At 35.0% G+C, this 5176-nt stretch overlaps 1 non-coding gene across 1 annotated transcript; it reads right to left on the bottom strand.

Annotated features, from left to right (window-relative positions):
• Positions 1–4499: 4499 nt before the first annotated feature.
• On the bottom strand, positions 4500–4606 carry LOC129633487 (U6 spliceosomal RNA). The gene has a single exon (XR_008705071.1). It is a non-coding gene; the product is annotated as a U6 spliceosomal RNA (small nuclear RNA).
• Positions 4607–5176: the final 570 nt, after the last annotated feature.

Raw genomic sequence — 5176 nt, forward strand, 5'->3', positions numbered from 1 at the left:
ACTTCATAAGATGAATCAAGAAGTGCTCTCACACCTCTTCTGTGTTCTAGAAGAGTTTGTGTAAAATTGACATTATTTCTTTCTTGAATTTTTAGTATAGGCTTTTAATATCTGAATCAATTCCACTCCACTAAACACAATTTAAAGTCAACAATTTCATGTAAAGCAACAGTACAAATATTTTGGATCAGAAATGCTGTGACAACCATTTTTTTTTTTTTGGATAAGAATTCTCAATGACTTAAAGATTTTACTTCTTAAATTGACTTTTGGATTTGTCTGTTTTGTAATAGGATTTTACAAGTAATTTGACAAGCTGATTCAAAGTTTACGTGAACAAAAACTAATCAAAGTATTGCTAAAGAAGAATAAGAATATAGTATTTGAAATATCAATGTTTATTTCAAAACTGTATATAATTAAATCAGAGTGCTATTGGCATAAAATAAACAAAATGACTAGCATAAATAAATTGAGAGGATAGAAACAGACACCTAGATATAAGGATATGAAAATATGAGACAAATGACAGAAGTGGATTATAACTCCACGAGAAAAGGTTGAGACCTTAAAACTTAATAACTAGGACCACTGAAGATGAGAAAATATGAGAAAGCAAACTTTAATTCTTACTTTGTGCTCTTTATAAAAGTTAATTTCTAATGGGTTAAAGACTAATGTGAAAGGAACTTTAAAATTTAAAGAAACCATAGTAGAATGGGCTTCCTTTGTGCCTCAGCTGGTAAAGAATCCCCCTGCAATGCAGGAGACCTGGGTTCGATCTTTGGGTTGGGAAGATCTCCTGGAAAAGGGAAAGGTTACCCACTCCAGTATTCTGGCCTGGAGAATTCCATAAACTGTGTAGTCCATAGGGCCGCAAGGAGTCGGACTTGACTGAGTGGCTTTCCCTTCACTTTCATAGTAGAATACCCATGACCTTGATGTAGGAAAATATTTATTAAATTAGATACAAGGGAAAAAATTCTAACAAAGAAAGTTGGTTGATTAATAAGATCGCACTAAGATTAATAATTTCTGTTAATCAAAAGAAATACAATAAAAAAATACTGAGTAAAATTGAGACAAGTTACTTGCAGCATAAAACTAACAAAGAAATAGTATAGTCATAATATACAAAAGACTATAAATGGCCAATAAAAAATCATCAAAAATAAGACATTCCCCACAATAGTGAATATAAATACGTATTAAAAAAGAAAGTACACATCCTCAGTAATAATCACATACATTTAAAATAAGACTACAATGAGACATCTTTTTATATCCACTAAATTGGCCAAACTTAAGAAGTCAAATATTATTAAGTATTAGAGTGTAATGAGGATGTATCAATGGGAACTCATGTATATTACCTATGGGAAAGCAAACTGTTATGACATTTTTGAAAACTAATAGGTATTACCTTCTAAAGTGGAACTTTTGAGTCTCATAACAGTGATCTCCTAGAAAAAAATGTTTGCACCTAAGTACCAGAATGCATATATTTGTATATATATTCCAGAAAATATATACAAGAATCTCCAGAGAAACAATATTAATTATAATTGCATTGTTTTTTATAAAGTTCAAGTGTATGAGCTTTTATAAAGCTTTTATAAAGCTCATACATAGTAGAAAAACTATTTTTAGTGGCAAGGTAATGATAATATTCAGGATAGTGATTGTAGGAGGAGCAAGATTTTGTGATAGGAGAATACACAAGCCTTCATTGACTCTGATTTCATACTTGAGCACTTTATTATTAAGCTATGTAATTCATCTATTTCACACATATATTCTTTGCTGCTGCTGCTGCTAAGTCGCTTCAGTTTGTATTAATTATATAATTTAACAGTTTTTAAAGATTAAATAAGATTATGAGTGTATGGGTGCCTATGCACTTTAGAAGATTTAGTTGTTCTCTCAATACATGGTTTAATCCTAGATGGCTCAACGGGTAAAGACCCACCTGCAGGAGACACAGGAGATATAGGTTCAATCTCTGAGTCAGGAAGATCCCCTGGCAAAGAAAATATCAACCGCTCCAGTATTCTTTCCTGAAAAATCCCATGGACAGAAGAGCCTGGTGGGCTACAGTCCAAAAGGGTTGCAGAGTCAGACCCATCTGCGCAACTAATCACACACATATGCAGAGGGAGTGAGCATACGGCCAGACTTCCCAGATTCCTCCAACTTAATTTATCTCAATAAATCATGTACTGAGATAATACTGAGTGATGAGGAAAAAAGTTCCATCTGGATTAAGGCTCAATGACGACAATATGACATTCTAGCACTGCACCACTCCTGCTAAGAGATCCAGTTCTTCAGCCTGCTCTAGCTTGGTATCTTGGTTAGGGCTTCTGTTTTCTATGGTTAAGATAAAGAAAAAGACAAACAGAAAGCTTTATCACCAGGAAGGAGCTCAGTCTTTTTGTTTCTCCAATCCCTCCCACAAAAAGAGAAGCAAATAGAACATCATGTAAGTTTAAATCTCTGAAGGTAAACAAGCCCAGTGTATTCCATAATCCTACAAGCTATCCACTGGAAAAAAAGTTAAATCATAAAGAATAAAAGAGAAAAAGAAACTGTGCTTGACTAGTTGCTGAAATTTGTCTATTTTTTGGTCCTTTGAAGTTCAAGGCATATTTTTAGCTTTCTGATAAATTTGTACAACTGGATAAAGATAAAATGATAGTATAATCCATCTTGTGAGATAAATAATTTTTTCAAAACTGTCTGATTTTTCTAGAAACATTTTGAGTAATCTGTTGACATTCCTGTGGTCAAACAATTATGGCAATAAACATGGTGCAAATGATATATTAAGTTATGTGAAGCAGCTACTTCCAAGAAATGTTTTTGCCATGTCCTCGTAAAAACAAGTAGAGACATCCCTGAACCTATCACAATCTACACTCAAAATGTTCATCCATATCAAGTGTATAATTATAGCAATCTTAATAAGCATGTGATGGTTTCAACAAACTAGGAGAAAATCTTGTGAGAATTACTGTGGGATATATCTTGACTAAAAGATTATTGAGCCATAACCTGCTGGTCCAGTGTTAAAACAGAGATAGAACACAGAGCAATAAGTAAAAGGTAACTCAATTTAATGGGCTTCCTGGGTGGCTCAGTGGTAAAGAATCTGCCTGCCAAACAGGAAATACACATTCAATCCCTGGGTCAGGAAGATCTCCTGGAGAGGAAAATAGCAACCCACTCCAGTATTCTTGCCTGGGAAATCCCATGGACAGAGGAGCCTGGCAGACTACAGTCCAAGGGGTTGCAGAAGAGCCAGACATGACTTAGTAACTAAATAACAACAACACCTCAACTTATGTCTAAAATTATTTGAATACCATTAAGTGGATATACAGTAAGTGCTCTAAATATGAATGAGTTCCATTTTTTGAAATTTATTTATTCTTAATTAGAGGATAATTAGTTTACAATATTGTGTTGGTTTCTGCCATACATCAACATGAATCAATCATAGGTATGCATATGGTCCATCTGTTTTAAACCTCCCTCCCACCTCCCACCACATTCCACCTCTCTAGGTTGTCACAGGGCACTGAGTTTGAGCTCCCTGCATCATACAGCAAATTCCCACTGGCTGTCTATTTTACATATGGTAAAGCATATGCTTCAATGCTATTTTCTCAATTCATTCCACCCTCTCCTTCCCCCTCTGTGTCTACAAGTCTCTTCTTTATGTCTGAATCTCCTTTGTTGCCCTGCAATTAGGTTCATCAGTACCATCTTTCTAGATTCCATATATATGCATTAGTATACAATATTTGTTTTTCTCTTTCTGACTTACTTCACTCTGTGTAATAGGCGCTAGGTTCATCTATTCCTTAGACCTGACTCAAATACATTTCTTTTTATAGCTGAATAATACTCCATTGTATATAGGTACCTCAACTTTTTTATCCATTCATCTGGCAATGGATGTCTACATTACTTCTATGTCCTCACTATTGTAAATAGTGCTGCAATGCAAACTCGGGTATATGTGTCTTTTTCAATTATGGTTTCCATCATGTAGTAGTTTTATTCACATTTTTTTAAGGAATCTCCATACTGTCTTCCATAGTGGCTGTATCAACTTACATTCCCACCAAGAGTGCAAGAGGGTCCCTTTTTCTCCACACCCTCTCCAATATTTGTTTGTAGATTTTTTGATGATGGCCATACTGACTGGTGTGAGGTGATACCTCATTGTAGTTTTAATTTGCATTTATGTAATAATGACCGATGATGAGCGTTTTTCATGTGTTTATTAGCCATCTGTATATCTTCTTTGGAGAAATGTCTGTTTAGATCTTCTGCCCACTTTTTGATTGGGTTGTTTATTTTTCTGGTATTCAGCTGCTTGTATATTTTGGAGATTAATCCTTCGTCAGTTGTTTCATTTGCTATTATTTTCTCCCATTCTGAGGATTGTCTTTTCACATTGTTTATAGTTTTTTTGCTGTGTAAAACTTTTTAAAAATATAGAGTGCTTCATAAATTTGCATGTCATCCTTGTATAAGGGCCATGCTAATCTTTTCTACATCATTCCAATTTTATTACTTGTGCTGCCAAAGTGAGCACAAATGAGTTCCATTCTGAGTGTGCATTTGTAAGTCCAGAAAAGTTAGCCTAGGTACCCAACAAATATAATCAGCTATATAGTACTTTACTGTAAGAGGTTTACAGTACTATTCACAAATACATGAAAAATAAAGAATAAAGAAAACATTTTTAATCTTACAGTATATTATCTTGAAAAGTACAGTAGTACAGTACTGCATAAAGCTGGCATATAAGGGCTGGCATTAAGTGAACTGGCAGGAGGAGTTACTGACTGGAGTAGAGAGAGGCAGTGGGAGATGGTGGAGCTGAAGGATACTACACAATATGAGATGTGGGGCAAGCTGCAGTTTCACTCATGCCTGATCTTAATGGCAGAGATTCTGGTTCCCTGCTGGATTCGCTTCTGTCTAACCTTGAAAAGACAGTCCAGTGATGCCTGGGTATCACTGGGTATCGTTTTTTCTCATCATAAATAACGTGGTACCACTGAATTGCATTCCAAACGGCTGCTACAATCTTTGTGTACCATTCTACGTTCAGGTCCCGTGCCTCAAAAGTTAACAGTGACTCCTCAAATAGAACTAACTT

Source organism: Bubalus kerabau, chromosome 18, assembly GCF_029407905.1.
Source record: "Bubalus kerabau isolate K-KA32 ecotype Philippines breed swamp buffalo chromosome 18, PCC_UOA_SB_1v2, whole genome shotgun sequence".
NCBI lineage: Eukaryota > Metazoa > Chordata > Mammalia > Artiodactyla > Bovidae > Bubalus > Bubalus kerabau.